The sequence below is a fragment of the Diuraphis noxia genome, unplaced genomic scaffold (genome assembly GCF_037042655.1).
Source record: "Diuraphis noxia isolate RWA-SAM2 unplaced genomic scaffold, SU_Dnox_SAM2 contig0005, whole genome shotgun sequence".
NCBI classification, from domain to species: Eukaryota; Metazoa; Arthropoda; class Insecta; order Hemiptera; family Aphididae; genus Diuraphis; species Diuraphis noxia.
In genome coordinates, this window is record NW_028301715.1 from 16,253,793 (window position 1) to 16,272,432 (window position 18,640).

At 29.4% G+C, this 18,640-nt stretch overlaps 1 long non-coding RNA gene across 2 annotated transcripts; it reads right to left on the reverse strand.

Annotated features, from left to right (window-relative positions):
• Positions 1-11,393: 11,393 nt before the first annotated feature.
• Positions 11,394-13,008, reverse strand: LOC149054963 (uncharacterized). Of its 2 annotated transcripts, none has more exons than XR_016192168.1 (2): positions 12,599-13,008; positions 11,394-11,769 (listed from the first exon to the last, which is right to left on the reverse strand). It is a non-coding gene; the product is annotated as an uncharacterized LOC149054963 (long non-coding RNA). The 2 variants fall into 2 exon arrangements; XR_016192167.1 differs by having other exon boundaries at positions 11,394-12,171.
• Between the last annotated feature and the right edge of the window lie 5,632 nt (positions 13,009-18,640).

Sequence of the window (18,640 nt, forward strand, 5' to 3'; positions counted from 1 at the left end):
TACCACATTTTGATAACTATTGCGTCATTGTGATATTTCATATGTGGTTACTGGTTATGTATAAGTATAGGTTAGTTGAATTTATTATTATTATTTTTTTTTTTTTTTTTAAAACAGGTCAAGTATATTTTATATTTTGATACATAACATTTTCTAAATTTTAATAAAACTGTAATTATTAATTGTTATTTTTGAATAAGTATGCGTGTACATTATTATCGTTGAGGTATAATATATAGATTATATAATTCCGAATTCGCTGATTGTTTTATTTTATTATTGGCGTTTGTGTCTAATAGGTAGCTGGTTTTACAATAATTATTATCGTGTTTTGGACCATTATTATTTTGTATTTCTAGATCTAACAACTTGATGTTGAAATAGTGATTTAAAAGGCTAATTCGCATAAGAGCAGATTTGAAGTTTAAACGCTTAGCGTGAAAAACTGATAAATTAAACCGATTAAGTGTTAAAACAATTTAAAACAAAATTAACAAAATTTTACGGGAAAAAAAAAATTGTAGAAAGTTAGATAAGATGCCCTTGAAAACTCGTTTGTGGTCGTTTGTGGCCAAAAACCGATTTTCAGATTACGAATGACAATTCGATTCGATCAAAAACGAAAATGTTTCGATTTCCTATTTAGGTACCTACTGTCCACGTTTATTTCTTTGAAATGAGACTCCTGCTAAAAATTGTTCGAAAGCCAACCGAACCATATATATTATATAGTGTAATAGCGCAAAAATGTAACAATTATTCGTGTGTGATGTAAACAAAAACAAAATATTCTATTTTCACTACATAATTGCATATGAATAGTTACCAGAAATATATTTTATTAATTTTCACGGCCAAGACAGTATTATAGTTTAACAAAGTGAAAAGGTATATGAACGGCAATGTCCTTCAGTGTACTTTCCTTAACCATTGGTGGATATCCGGGGGGCTTGGGGGGGCTTTGCCCCCCTGATAGCCGCAAAGCCCCCTCTAAAATGTTTGCCATATTATAAAAATATTGTACAGTTCAGTAAAAAATATTAAGAAACATTTTTTTAAATATATATTGTACATTTCAGTTAAAAATGTTGAGACAATTTTCATTATATTATATACCTATACAAGGTGACACCCGTTAGATCACTCTGTATATAAATAATTTAGAACACATACATAGCACTGTTGAATGATGATATGATTTCCGTTAAATTGTTATTAACTATTTGCAACAGTTTATTGAAATCTGAAATGACTGTTGCCAGAAATTTTATAAATAAAATCAACAATGATTTGACTATTGACGATTTGAAAACATCAATAAAAAAAGACATTTTTCCAAATGTCTATAAAATGCTTCAAGTAGCACTTACTTTACCTGTCAGCTCTTCAACTTGCGAGCGGTCTTTTTCGGCTATGCGAAGAATAAAGACGTGGGTGAGAACTTCTATGTATCAAGAACGATTTACAAATCTTTCTATTCTACATAATATAGAGAAAGATGTAACCAAAAATATGGATACTGAATGTATTTTAAATGAATTTTCTAAATCCTCAAGGATGATGGTTTTAAAATAAAACATTTAAGACAAAATTTAAAAATTGTAGCCCCCCCACATTTTTCGATGTATATCCGCCAATGTCCTTAACGTGAGTAAAGTCGATGATATTATTTTGTTTATTTCGTCCAAGAAGAAAATGTACCTAATTAGAACAAGTTTGTGTTGGGAGGGGAGAGGGGTGGCATGAGCTCACATAAAATATTCTAATACGTTATGATACATATGAATATAATATTATATACAGGGTGATTCACCAAGCAGGCTCGTCCTCATTATTTCCTTTAATAATGCATTTATTCCAATTCTAATTTTAGGACTTTCAAATATTATACTCAAAAACCGTATTTTTAAATTCTTGAAATTTTTTGTACTACTTGGCGATCAAAATTCTCAAAAAAATTATCCGCTATATAATTTACAGTAAAAAATTAGGGTTCACATTAAATTGGAAAATAATATTGTAAAACTAAATTCTGTGCTGCTACAAGTCACTCCTTAGGTAGTACAAGAGCATCACAATACTTTTAAAATACATGATCTTAAGTATACCATTTAAAAATTCTAAAAATCTAAATCAGAATAAATTTATTATTAAATTGATATGAGCATGCTCGATGAATCACCCTGTACATTTTCTTCCGTAAAAATAATTACAAAATCCCTGACCCTATAACAATGGAAAATATTCAAGAACAATCCCTCGATTCTCACGTAAATACAACGCGATGCTCAGTTTATTTATTGACACGTTGATATTGTATATAGGTATTATAAATTTTGATCTAATAATTATAATATATTGTTCAGAAAAAAAGAACTATGTGCATAATATTTATTATAACCTTCACGTTTTATGCGATTTTTTTTTCTTAATTATATTATTAATAAGACTTTGATAAAAATAAAAATAAAAAAGGAACATTACGGCTCAGCAATAATTATCTGCGAACGCGAGCAAATACTACAGATAAGCAGTTTTCTGTAATATTTGAAATAACTGTTACGAATTACTTCATATTATACTTTTAGAGAGAAAGATTGATGTTTAAACGAATTTTTTTAAATTTGTATTACTTTCGAGTAAATTATGGAGAGATATGTTTGGTTAAATACAATTTTTTAACAATGGTTACCAGCTGTTTACTTGTTTGTTATCGCCGCCGCAACCAGGTGACTCTACATCATTAGCTGCAGTCTTTAATCCAAAAAATTTGATATTCATGAATTCTAATTTATATCTCTCTGTATTTTGATTCTTGATATCTAAAGTGTATAGCCAAGTTTTGCAGTATCTAATATGTGATTTATTATTGGAAAAGGTTGAATACCTTTAAAAAAAAAAGTTTGGTAAATTTGTTATTTTATTATGTATTATTACTATGGCGTATTTGTGCTATGTATTGTTGGTCTAATTTCAAGTGCGTAGGTGCTTATCTTATATAAGCCTCATTAACTTATTTTAAATTATTGTTACCTAAACATTAATTTTAATGATCAAAACAATAATTTAATTTCAACCCTCTGAAATATCGGCTTCAGTTTTTACAACAAAAAGATATCATCATTAAAACAAGTAAAATTTGTAACAAATGTAATGTATATACGCGTATTTATATAAGATATTTCAGATCTTGTCTTATTTGTTTGTGTTTGTTTACGTGGAGTTGTGAAATATTATAATAATTATCAACTATGATATTATATTGTAAACAATATATTATTGTTATTATTTACTATTGTAACGGCACTTAAATAAAAAAAATAATATATCCGAGTACCTACAATGGACGGTATCCAAGTATGGCGTGGCGATAACAAACAACTATACTGTTATTGCGATGTAAGTGCAAAATTGTGCACAGTTCATTATTTTTACTTTTCATTTGAACAGAACCGCGGGACCGTCGAGGGCGAAATTAAAAAGTGCGTTCATTAAACAACAATATAAGTTTTTTATTCATTAAAATATATTTACAATCTGTGTACAGGATAATACAATGGGTAAATTGAGTCAACGTAGAATACTTATGCTCTGTAGCAACGCGAAGGGAGGGCGTGTGTGTCCATCGACACAACTTCCAATTATTCAGAACTTATAGGGTGATAAGTTACTAGATAATATTATGTGAGAAATTATGTACTAAAGATTATTCAAATGCATAATATATCACTTGTCCATTTGTGTTTGAAACTGCGGTTATAGGGTTGTCAGGTATATAGGTAATGTGAGAGCAGAGAGTTTGGATATGAAATGGTTTATTGAGTGTTTACAGAAGTTTTATGAAATTTATTTGTACATAATATTGATAGGAAGCAATAATTGTAGACATTATTGTTGGTATGCTGAAGTCACGACGTAGGGTGCGATTGCTGACGTAACCAGGGAACGTTACAGAGGACACGAAGAGTTTTTGATTGGAACGCTTGACGTTTGGTTAGATTTGAATATTTCGAGGTTCCCCTACAAATTTGGATTCCGTTTGTCATTGTTGAACGTAGTATTTGTTTGTAAAAAATATTATTAAAAAAAAATATATATATATTTGTTATTAAAAGCTCATCCTAAATATATATACATAAAAAAATGAGTAAATTTAACTCGTCTTTTATTACTCTAATTACGACATTTCAATATTGGTCTTTATATTCATTTTTAAATAAATAATTCAATGTCATATTATTTTTAAGCTATATAATATACTCAAATATGCTATACATATACATCCAGCACTTCCTTTTAAAATATTCATCAAGCAGATGAATGTATTAGGTGGTAAAAAAACGCATAGTACCTACCTATGTATAATAACCCAATCGAGCACATTTTTACACAACTTTATTTCAATTTTATGCGATACAAACAAAATTAAAGCAATCGGCCCAAATGAATTACGCACACAGTTATACTATTCGTGAATCGTGGTCAGTCCATTTTTTTTTTTATCCAATATTTTATTTCCTCGCACTCTCGGCAATTATATCTAAATCATTTATTATTTAGAAAAAATTAAATATTATATTTATGTTAAATAAAACGACGTGAAAAAGTATAATTTTATATTGTTTATCTATTTGTTTTTTGACACAAATGTGTTTCTCACTGAACACACAACAATACAGACTTACAAAAATAATTAGTACTTGTGGTCGGTGGTGCAATCGCTGAGTTGTTGCAGATTAGTAGTCACAAGCTAAATTAAACATATTTATATTAATAGTAGGTATATACTTATGTGTTTTGATCAATCGCAAGTTCGCAACAATATAATATAATGTTTCAAAAAACAATATTGTTTGTCTGCGCGTGTATCGTTCGTAAAATTTAATTATAAACAAAATGCCGAATGTTTTCGCTCGAAAAAGTTATTTAAAGTCATTACCGTGGCCGGTCGCCAGCTAAAAATTATTATGGACACGTGTTTTTGCCAAAAAAAATAAAAAATCAGCTGATCGAAAAATTATTACGTTATAGGTATATGTTATTTATTCACATAAACCGTTGTTACATTGTATAGTTCAGAACAGTCGAGCGTTTTATTTATAAAATCGTCTAAGTCTACGTATATAATTATATTTTCTTATAAAATTCAAAAAAATGTATTATATTATATTCATCATCAATACAGTGACCTCGTGGTTCGCATATGTGGCGGGTAGCAACAGCTGGCTGGCGATGATTATAAAAACGATGGCCTCCCTAAGTAATCGTTGGCCTAGTCCGTAGGTCATATTAGCCTCGTGATAAACATTTAAGTACGCTTTTTGGGGCCGTTTTTTTCTGTTTTACGATCATAAAAATACCATGGAGATCAGTCAAGTTCTGGTCTGAAAATGAATTTAAATCTTCTGGTCGAATAAAAGTAAATATTATCACTCGGATTCTAAGGGTACGAAAAAGAGTTAGAAAAATCAAAGTTATATACAACAGGGTGTTTTTAAAATAAATATAAATAATATAATAAATTGAGTATCTGCTGCAGATTTTCGGTGACGAGTTTACTGTAATTTATTATTATTCGCTCGAAAATATTATAGCGAGTCTATTAAACTGTTTTTGACAAAACTTGTAACTTCGACGGCGGTCTTTGGAATCAGACAATTCGAGTCCATTAACCGAATGGGTCAAAGGCGAAAGACTCCATAATAATTAAAAATATATTATACTTATTTACTTAAAAAGTTTTTCTGAGATTTCAGCAATTTATTTAATATTATTCATTTTTTACTAAAAATTATTTTTATGGATATTTAATGAAAACGTTTTATTGAACAAAAATTCAAGTAAAAATATTGCTTGTATAACCTATATAGGTGGCTAATTAATTCTTGATAAAAATCCATACAGATTTGATTAGATTTTCCTTTCTTCGGTTCAAAATGACTCCATCATTAACCGGTGTGTGAGTCTAATTGACGAATTATTTGCTGATGATTTTTAGACGTTGGTTATAAGTTTTGAGTCTAGTGCATGCTTACTATTTTTTGTAAAATGTGCTGATTGTCTAATGTTACAGCATGAATTTTAAACAATGAAAAATACAATTTTTAATGACTATAATAGTTTTTGTGATTACGAGTTTTAAAAAGATTCACCATCTGTGTATACATGTACACACGGGTTGAGTAAAATATATCTGTTTTATATACCTACATGATTTATTATATTTAAATATCACGTAATTGGACGCTTGCCAACTAATTAATATTGTACTGTCACGACTCACGATTATTATGATATCACACGTAGTTATAGTGATGTTAGTGAGAAATTTCAAAAATTTAATTTCTTTCAAAAATATTCAATAGAATTTTACAACATCAATACATATCGTGCGACGTGCGTGTTCCATCGCCAATCATGTATTTACTAAAAATGTTATCATAAATATTAAATAGGCAAATGTTCTACACCCACTCTATAAATTAATATTATTTTTTATTTTTATTTTATAATTGTTAAGTATTGTTTTCTGTTAAAAGTTTATTAAATGTAAAGACTTAAATTATATTCCCTCGTATATATTACTCTGAGTATTTAATCAATATATTGTTGAAAATTGGTTTGCTTTTTTAATATTTTCAAAATAAATCATATGTCACAAAATGGATAACAGCCAAAACTGGAAACCCGAAAATTCGCGAACCGTCATGACCCATGTGATAGGACAAACCTTCCCCAATAGTTATAAACACATTGCAGAAAAACAAAAGGACCATCCCAATTATTTTGAGCTGGACACGCTACTGGTTACATCATATTATTAGACGGTAAATATTTTCGTATTCTGCAAAAAATTCAGATGATTTGTACAAGTCCTACCGAAAATTTAGACGCTCCGATTTTCGGGCTGTTCAATTCCAAAGTCTCTCGAGGATATTTCTGAATAATCGTTAATTTATACAATAATTACGATTTCACAGCAGTAATGCATATCATTATAATATCGCCGGGTTCAGATAATAATATTTAAAAACCGGAAATGGCGGCAAACCCAATTTTATTGACGTCTTTCGGCGTGCTCGCGCGATAATATATTAATAATTAATATTATACATATGATAGCAAAAGATTCGGATTTTTGGATTTCGGCAGGTGTTTAACAATATTCGTTTGTTTCTGGCTTTTGTATTGGATACATTTTATCAGCTCGAGCCTTATACATGCGTGTCCGAATGTTTGATAAGATAGAAATAATAATGATTATACATTATACACCGCGGAAATATCGATAACGAGTTTCCGGCGCGAGAGAGTCCGCGCACAATATTATAATAATTTTTCATGATGATATATTGCCATAATATTATATTATTATTACGACTTTAAAACGTGTCGAATGTATTACGCGTACATTATGTGTATTATATCATATTATATAGGTATTACACTGTAACTGTATAATACATCATTAATCTTTATAACCTTTTGCAGCGATAACTACCAAAGGAACGCATAGGTATCTAGCCAATAATATAATAATATGTAACACTAAAATAATAATAATAATAATTTATATTATTGTGTTTCACAACGCGTCGTTGACCTGTCCGTGACTTGCGTGCCGGCCCGTTGAATATGTGTAGGCATGTGAAATAATGAGTGAGCTGCACAGATTGCGCTGCTGAAACAAAAACTGCAGAGCACATTGAACGATATTATTTTTGAGGGGTGAATAAACCGATTCGATCGTGACTTATTAGTTATTTGCGAAACGCGAAAAAAAAAATTAAAAAAAAAAAAACTATCGACAGTCGTCGAAAACGTGAAAACATATTATGCAGTGATCGATATAGCAGGCAACTGTGTGTCGTAGTTAAAGCTCATTTGCAGGCTCTTTGTATGCAGCGATAAGCCCGGATTAAGGGGGAGCAGTGGTGGCCCATCTTTGTTTTCAAAATATATTTTCTCAACGCGTATAAAACATTTTTCAAAACAAAAACAATTATAGCATATTGTAGGCAAATATTTATCAACATAAATGTTTTTAATTTTATATTACATAAAACTACTTAATGATAACACATTTTAAATTGATATTAAGTTGAAACGGTAGCAGGGGAGCCCAATAAGTGTATAGTGTACCGGGCCGGCGGGGCCCATTGATCCTTAATCCGAGCTAGTGCATCGATGGTGTAGCCGTGTGGGTATGGTCGAATTGCACTTAGGTTTAAAAAACGTAATGGTCAAACTGCACTTAAGCTCAACAAATTTAATTATAGTATCATTATTATAATTTTTTTTTCATTTCGATCACTTTTTGTAGTAATGACAAACTGTATTCAAAAATTATAGCCTGATAACACGCTTTTGAGTACATAATAAGTCAATACATTTTTCAATATTATTTTTTTTTCATGTACTGTGTTGTTGATGGAATTGTCCCAGTGTTCTGCATTAAAATATAATAAGTGCCGATTTTTAATTGTGTTAAAACATCATTAAACACAAATATATTTAGGTGTGTTGATGAAAATAATAATTTATTGAACTTTTTTAACTGATTTTCACCCGTTACACGTAGTTCTACACGTAGCATAAGTGTCTATGTTTTTTCCATTTTAACTCTTATTTTACCCGAGTGCAGTTCGACCATTATCTTTTTTCAATCCAAGTGCAATTCGACCATTTCTTAGTAGGTTAGGTTAGGTTATAATAAGTGCGATTTGACTATCCCGGATGGTGTTGCACCCAGAGTTTTGTACGGGTCGGCACAAAACCCATTTCACCCCATTTTACCTTGTTCATTTATTCACACACCGTTTTCCGTAGGCCTTAAGTATTTTCATAAAATCTAACGATTTACTACAATAAACTTTAAACAATTTTATCAATTTTTTCCAGATGCATATAGTATTTGCATTCGATATACCAGTCACAATTTGAGGCCATAGGCACACACTTCTTTTTCTTCAAACTATTATAGTCCTATGCATTTTCAAACAACGGTTTTTTTCTTTGAAAAATTTGATGAGTCTTAATGAAAATATTAATGAGTACTATAATAGTTTCAAAGTTTTTAAGCTTATATTACGTAAAAAGGATGATAGAGATTTACTTCAAACAAAAAATATAATATGTAATATGTTATAGGCTCAATTTTAGCTCAGTCGTAGATAATGCAGTTTTTGGTTTTAAATTTTTTATATAATATTTATATTAATTACGTAGGATTATTTTCAAACGATAATTCAAATTTGCAACCTTTATATCGGTATATTAACCTCTATTACTATGTACTATAACCTATCTGATGTTTAATAATTTAAAAACTAATCATTCAAATTTTGATTTATATATTTTTATAGATTTATTCAACTTTGTTTTAAAAATAATCCGCTTAATAATTTACCGGAAAAAAAAATGTTAGTGTTTATTCGATGAAAAAAAAGTTTATGTCGACTGAGAACAATGTATAAACGGCATAAAGTATTTTTTTTAATGGCATGTTTAAGTAAAGATACTATCCCAACTATCAAAAGTTCAATAAATTAATATATTAAGCGTGATTAGAGTAGTTAATAACCTTGTATGACCTTAAGTATAGACCGAATTAGTTCTTTTTTTGTATTTCATTTTTTGGATAGGAGTAAAATTGGAATTAAATGCGTATTTACAATTCGATAATTAAATTTTAAATGACCTCATAAATAATAAAAATTACGGTTTCAATAAATAACGATTGCTATACTTTGATTTTATATACTGTGTACATATCAAACCAAACGAATTATGTAGTCGTTTCTGCAACGTCTAATTATTATTTTAACGTCTTCGCGTTTCGCTTATACGCGAAATTTAATTTATACATTTAGGAAAAGTTTGTATTTTTTTTTAAACACAAAGACTTATAATTGCAAGCTTGAACGACATTTTTTTACTAATCCGTGGGATAACAATGACGTTGCAGGCTAATATTTCATTTCTGCGTTAAAAAAAAAAAAAAAACATAAAAACATTTGCTAGATTGAATTTAATGTGTGTTTAAAGTGATGTATAAAGCACTTTATATATTCACCCTAAAGCCACAAACATTGCGTGAAGAATTGCAAGTGGTTTCGGCGTCTGACGGTCATTGAAATTTTTTTTAAAGGCTGCACAGTGTATTTATCGCTTTTTTTCAAAAATTATTTAATAATTAAATTATCACGGCAACGACATTTTTTCCGATTGCTCTCGTATGTTGGTATTATAGAGATAAATACTTGTATATTATTATAGGATCAGCCTATTCATATTATACCTCGTCAACAGAAATTCAAACACGATAAGTATATTTGAGGTAAGTATACGTTAAGTCACAAACAATTATACACATTATTAAGGATTATCATCGTAATATTGTTTTTCTTCGTCTTAATGCGATTGGTATAAATTTAAAATTACCAATGAATCATAATAATCACTAATGTCTAATTGAATGTGTCATCATTTTTTTTGTAGATAATATATTGTGTTTAATAATAAAATGTGTTTGTCTCATAATTATTCAACAACATTGCTGCGTTAACGTAATCTTTAATAATATAAATAATTGTTATTTACGAAAGCCTTTCATACTATTTCGAATTTATATTGAGTTTTCTACATAATGGTTATTTTGAAATACACAATTTTCACTGCCATTCATCACTGTGTAATTAAAAAATGAATACTCTCTGTGTCGTGGTTAATTGATGGCTTATATAGACTCGCAAGTTAGTACCGACACAATTGAACCATTCTAAAGGGTCGGTCAGGCCGTCTGGCTGCTACAATGCATGGTACTTAACTAAATATGAATCCACACATACAAAACGTGAATATTCAAGCAATCGACAAACTTGCCTAAATTCGCTATAAAAGATTCTGTAAATTAAACCACAAACAGAAATCCATTTTTTAATTTCAACAGTATTCTCCAAAAACACATCCCTATAGTAATCAAATAAAACACTCAGAAGAAAATGTTCAAACCAAAACCGTGACTATAAAAAAAAAAAAAAATTGGGTACTATAATTGGACACAGGATTGCTCTGATGGAGATACTGGTAAAGTATAATATAGTCTCCCCCTCAAAAAAAAAAAATAATAATAATAATAAAAAATATCTAGAAACTTTGTGTTTCATAATGCATTTGCTATTATGACAATATTTTATCACCTATTGTTTTTATTATTATTATTATTATTATTATTGGCCGTTAACACATCTTTTCAAAAAATAAAAAAATGGATCAATATTTTTTCCGGTTTAAAACTATTGAGTATAGTCAGTACCTACGAGCATTTGTTGTTTCCGTCTTCCACAATAGTACAACATATAACACTTTCGTCCTCAATGGTTTCAATAGTGTGCTATAAGTTTTTTTTTTTTATTATTAAAACAAAATATATACCCACGGCGACATAGGCCATTGGGTTACAAAATTTAAGTTACATTGGGTTGAATTTACATTGACAACTATATTGTTTTACAGTGTTCATATTTTATTTTGTAGTTCTGCCTCTGTGATGAACTTGATGGTAGCTGAAAGTGAAGAACTGCAGTTTTGGCCGAGTGACTCCGATAAATGTTCTTGAAAGTTTGAGGCCAGCCTTGATTCGGAGTATGAACGACATTCGGTCATTATGTGTTTTATTGATAATTCAGCGCCGCATGTTGGACATACGGAGGATCGTTTTTGCTTATTAAATGGCTGTGAGTAATTTGTGTGTGCCCGATCCGTAATCTATAGTGAGTATAACTTCAAGCTGTTAGTTTTTATATCTGCAGTATGAATAATTGACCTATTATCAAATTTTTAGGCAATTCGTCTGTGCTTAAGCAACGGCTTTTATTCGATATTCTAATTGTCAAACGAGATAATAAGAGCGTTTTTAATTTGTGATATTTGACATATCCGTCTTGCTTAAAAATTTAAATTTCGAAAAAAAATGGCCAACACTTGAGCGCAGATGATAATATTCTTACCTAAAACTTTGATAACAGATCAATTCACTCTAATATAGAAAGTAACAGCCCACTTTCGAAATCAGCGAACGAACATTTTACACGACGGAGACTACAAATGCATTGCGCAGCGTCCTCTTATTTTGTTTTGACTGAAAATATTACTTACCACGCCTGTGAACTAAAATACTAGATAATATAACCTAAATAATATTATTACTAGACCCTTCGCCAAAATTAACTTCTAAGTACGCTAATAGCTTCTTAGTTCCTCGCTTATAGTATAATTTTTAATGCGCCATAATTTAATGAATTATTTTATTTAACAAAAAATATAAATTAAATTAAAGCTTTTGTTATTCCAAAAAATGTGATTTTCGTTGTACATAGCTTAGATACGAATTGTCAATATAAACACCTAAAAATATTTGTATATGCAAAAATATTATAATGAAAATCTAAATTGTATGATCACGAAAAAAGGTAGATACTTTTAATATTTAAACGACAAGTTATTAAAAACGATGAAATACTATAACTTACGAATAACAGATGCGAAAATTCTAAGCACAAGAAGTAAAATAGTCAAATCAACAAAGTTTACTTACGTCGGTTTTTAATTATCATTTTTTGCCATTTCAAAAATCTTTGTAGTATGTTTTTAATACTGCACCTTTAATTTATCATTTCGATTACCTACATATTTAATGCATCAATATATTAAGTGAAAAACGTTACATTTCATTTATTTTCATTCACAGTGATAAATCTAAAATTTTAGCGATATTGTCTTCACGATTTCAACTGATATCAGAGAATCCGAGAATATATACACATAATAGTATATATAATAATAATACATTAAACAGTCAGCCTTGAAATTGAATAATTCGCACAATTTATTCATACTCTTCGGGTTACTTGAACAAACTTGAGGTGTAAAATTGATAAATATTTTATTCACAATCTAGAGAATTGATAAACTGCGTTCGTCACGTGTAGAGTAGGTACATCGCTATAAAAGGTACTGCGTACAGAATGGCACGTGTACATTTTATTCCAATAAAATATTAAATATTTGAGTAAATATGAATAGATGGATGTTATCTTAAGGTTAGAACGGTTAGGTTAATTCAACGTTTATTTTCTTCTAAAGGATAGATAACACGGTCTTTGTTGAGTATAAAAATGTGCAAATAAATTCGTTTTGATAAATTTTAAATCACAAAACTTTATCGACAGTTCAAAATCACGTGCACGCTTAAAAAAAAAAATGCATAACAAACTATAATATGTAATTATATTATAAATGATTAGCGACTAGTTGTTACGAATTGGATTAAAAGGAGCCTCTCCTTTGTTTTGTTTTTTATGCAATACACAGCATTTTATATATTTTATCGAATAATTAGGTAGTGAATGTTAAGTGAAAACGTCGTATTCACCGCATGATAGCAATGTCTAAAAATCTTTCAACAAACATTCCTTATGCAGTCATCTATCCAAATAAGTATTTTGTAAATTTCTATATGGTCGAATAAAAATTTAAAAGAGATAATATTATAATATATAAATTGAAAGATTTTTTTTATTTTCATAAATTTATGTAGTTATTAATTATTGTTAGTGTGTTGTTCTGATCTTTTAGCACTTAATATTTGTGAATTCAATAAATATATTTATTTAATTGAGAAGTTTCGGTATCATTCGGTATATATTACTGCAATATTATCATAATATTTAGTTTGTCGTTAAAAATAAAATCAAACACATTTTTGCTTATAATTAGGACTCGGAAGTTGATGACCTTAAAAACAATAAAAATGATTTAAAAAAATTACAAATATTAGTTTTAATTATTACTTTTAAATTAGTAAAAATACATTTTTTTAAATATTTTACTACAAAATTCTATATACATTTATCAAAGCTTCGAATTACTCAAAATACAACATAAAAATGACAAAAATGTCCTTAAAAAATGAAATAAAAAAAATTACATATACTTGTTTTATAAATTTATCAAAGCTTACAAATTACGATAAGAACTGAACTAGAGTGAAATCTGTAAAAATGACTAAAAATATTATTTGGAAAATGACCTAAAAATGTCAAAAATTGACTTAAAAAGTAATAAATGACAACAAATCTCCCCAAAAAAATGCAAAATAAAAATTAGCTATTCAGATTCACATACTAATGAAACAGATTTATTGGCCAGGAGAGAATCGTCTAAAAAGTTCCAAAAAAAAATGCATCAACTTCCAAGCCCTAATTATCAGTTGTACAGTAAATATATGATCAATAACTGCAATACTGAAAACCGTCAAATTACATTGTCTAATGATTATTAGCACATGCAATCCCGCACGTCTTAATGATTGTAACGATTAATAATTGTTTTTGTGTAAGGTTAAATACTAATAGATTGGTATTTAAGTGCATAATAACGGAGTAATAATAATTGTACTGAAAAATTATTCTCTAATTCCATTTATTTTTTTGTTTTGATGCGCCGATTGAAGTCTAATTATATTGCATATTTCAATGATTTATGCATTTTGTTTGATGTTACAGCCCGTTATTGTTGAGTTCCAAAACCTTTTGTTTAATAAAATAAACAATAATAACAATTACAATAATAGCATAGAATGTGTAATATATCATACAATAAAATTGATCTGTAGCGAAAGTAAATCAAAAAAGACCTAACCTTTATATACGTGTTTAGGTATTGACTATACCACTTATGATATGTTATTCGTTTTAAATTTGTATAAGTAAAATAATATTTAGCTTGTCGTTAAAAATAAAATCATACACATTTTTGCCCTAATTATTGGTCGACAGATGATTAAATATTTTTTGTTTTTTTTTTTTTTTTTAACATTTAATAACCAATTATTAAACAGTACCATATATATTAAATCCACGGAAATTATAATTATAATATATATTATAATTATAGTTCGTCGATTATGATATTATATACATAGTGTTTAGTTTTAATAAGTCGATTCTTATTTCTCGAATGTGTTTCTTTCGATCGATTTTCGAATAAAAAAAAGAAACGTTATTCGTTACATTTTTTCTTCTTTTATTTCAATCGTTTGATGGAACACTCACATTTTGAAAAAAAAACTTAAGGTAGTTGTTCTATTTTTTTATTTTCTACATAATAGTATAACTATAAGTGGTCATCGTGAGTTTACATTTAATAGAACGTTTTTTTTTTTTTTTTTAAGACACTTGCACACGCGGAAACGAAATGTTAAGGTCGTTTGGATCCCTACTCAGATAAGAAATAATATAGGGCACTACAACACATTGTAAAACGTTCGAGGATAAACAATTATGTTTGTTTTTCAATCACATCATAATATATAGTTTACTGTTGGGCAGTCATCGTTCACGCCAAAAACGTGATTTTTGTTTCCGTCAAAATGAAAACGTTTCGATTTTCGCCAAGTATATTCCTATTCATAACTATTGACATATATAATTCGAGTCCAACTGCGGTACTGCCATCGATCATCGATATGTATGTCGGGATTCGGGACAAAGAATTCAACAGTCGATTTCGAAATTATACTATTCATTATGCTATATTATTATATAATATACTATATCTGTTTGGTCTTCAGGTGATCTTATTGGCTGCCGTTTCTATATTTAACTCAATTGGTCACGTACACAAGGAAGGGGGGGGGGGTGTTTTGGGTGTTCAAACGTCCCCCGAAATACTTGGTTTTTTTACGGTTTGTACGGAATATGACCCCCCTCCCAGCGAGCATGCCCCTATGACGACCAACGCACAAACATTATTATATTATTATAATTTATTAAGACGAAACAACATGTGTATATGCTTACGATAGTCGACAATCGTGTAAACATATTATGTATTGTACAACACGTGAATAATATTTCTCTAATGTTATTATACGCCGTTATTAATTATTTTCATTATTATCATCATCGTCGCTATGTATACGATACGACTTTTAAGATATTGTATCGCGAAATTTAAATCGAAAACATTATCGGCCATCGTTGCTAATGTGGTGAGCTCTTCGATCTCATTAGCGTTCACGTTTGAAACAGATGATCGCATAGGTACGATAAAAATAAATATATTGCAAAAAGCCACTCGACCGGAAGGCACTGCGAGTTTGGAATTATTATTATAATTGTATATCTATATCAGTGCAAAGTTCTTCGCTACGGAAAAAAAAACGCCTTGCCAAACCTGTGCTGCAGCGTAAAACTGCAGTTACACTTATGCACAACAAACAGCAGCGGATGAAAATTGAAATCAAAACCGCATTAATTGTCGTGTTATAAATCATAATAAAAAATAAATATAATATTATTATCTCGGCATTTACAATATCGCAAGGCATTTGTGCAACGATATTATATTATTCTTATGTACAGGTCAAGTCGATTATGGTCGGAGAAATGCATAATATGCAGTTCCGTCTCCGGCTTTCGGTTCAAAAACAAAAAATAAAACAATCGAATTTGGCATGGAGACTACGCCGCCGTCGAATAATCGTCGAGTTGAAGTTTGAACCATAACAACATAATACGATATATAGTTCATCAATACGATGAAAATATTATTAAACTGGGTTATTTGTTTAACGGTACACATTCATTATCTTGAAAAAAGTAAAAATGTTTTTGAAAATAATTGAGTTTTACGTCATTAATAGTCATCACGAGAATTTTTTGTGACTAAAAAAACAATGATATTTTTACTTTTTTTACAGTTAAATTTTTTAGATTTTTCAATGACATCATTAAATTTAATATCTCAAAGCAGTTATTATAATATTATTTCTGATAATTTCAATATTTTAAAATTCTATTAATTGAAATTCTATCATGTACTTATATATCATTCTATACCTACTTACTTATAATTAATTACTCAAAACTTGAAAGTTTAATTCCAATATGTCACAATACTCTGATCGTCTAAACTTGGAAATACTTAATACTAATTGATGACTCTTTAAACATTTTCAGAAGTATAGGTATATTCTTCCCTAAAGTATATGAAATTAAAATTATTTTTCAAAAATGTCGTTTCGCAATGACTTCTAAAATACTTTATTTAAAAAAACATTTTTTTTCGAAAATTTCGATTTCTTTTGAGACAGTAAAGCGTTTGGTAAAAAAAAAAATCATCCTGTACATAGATTGATGTGAATTCTCGACGTGAAACAAATACTCACATACTCACATTCGCAGATTACGCGCGATTTTTAAATGTAGGTCAACACAACATATTATTATTATTGTGTGTTTTGGACGTCTCGTGATTCGGGTGAAAATAAGAAGATGAAACGCGCAATAGTTATTATAATATTGCACCATTTCGAACATTTATTTGTGAATATTAATTATGATACGCAGACATAACTGCAGTATCTAATACGCGGGCCAAGAAGTGATTATGAGAATTTTCTAGAATTCTACTGCTCAAGCTCTAATGATTATTTATCAATATTTATAATATAATTGTTTCCATATCACATTAGGTATACGCATTATTATTTATTCATATTTACATTTATCATTAATAGATGGTGGGTACAAGGCCTTTTTTTATGATTTAACTGCTAATATTTTATTGTGAATTTGTAATAGCTCAAACTTCAATTCGATTCAATAAATTGCAATAGACATTTTTTTTTTTCATGATCTGTAAAAATTTTAAAATAAGTTTTCATATTTATCAATAATTTATTGTAAGAGTAAAATAAATTGAGTGAAATGTCGAAAAACATATTGGAGAATATATTACTCGGTCGTTCGATATTGATACCTAAGTATAATATCGATGGTCCGTGCTGGATTTGGCAAACTACGTCGGAGAGCTCATCATCACAATTATTGTGACCTAACCTAACGATCGACGAGTGTATGCGCAACAGTCGAGTTGGTCAAGATGAAAATGTAAACGGAAAAACAAAACGGCTTCGATGCGTGGACATCGGCCGAACAACAACAACAATGGTATATTATTAAATTATTATTGTTATAATACTATTAAAATATTGTACATGGGCCGTTGTGCGAGCCAGACGACGCGCGACGGCGGGCAACAACAGCAACAACAAAAAAAAAAAAAAAAAATGAAAAAAAACGAAATAAAAAAAAAAACGCCAAGAATAGATTCGCGTTCGGCACAGTTTTAGACAGCTCCAAGGTCGGCGGCGCTTTTCTGATGCTAGACTTCATTATAATAACGATCGTTTCGCGTGCAGTCAGCGGTTGTCTACATACCATCGTTTCTCAGCCTTTGTAGTGTCGCGACCCCCAAAAAAGGTATAAAATACGGTCAACCAGTTCTCGACCCCCCCCCCCCCATCCATCTATATAGGTTAAAATTTGAACAGTAAAATTATCCTATCATTATCAGTATCAATTTTGAATCAGCGTTTTATTATTTTTGACAATACGTGACACCTTGGTTGAGAAACTCTTGTCCATAAAAAAATATCACAATACATATAATGTATATAGATGTAATAATATGATATTTTGACGGCCGACGCACGTCCCACAATTATAGACTCCTCGTGTGTGGAATCGCCAACAACAATCGAGCCGGTTACACACCTCCTCCGCGTTTACGA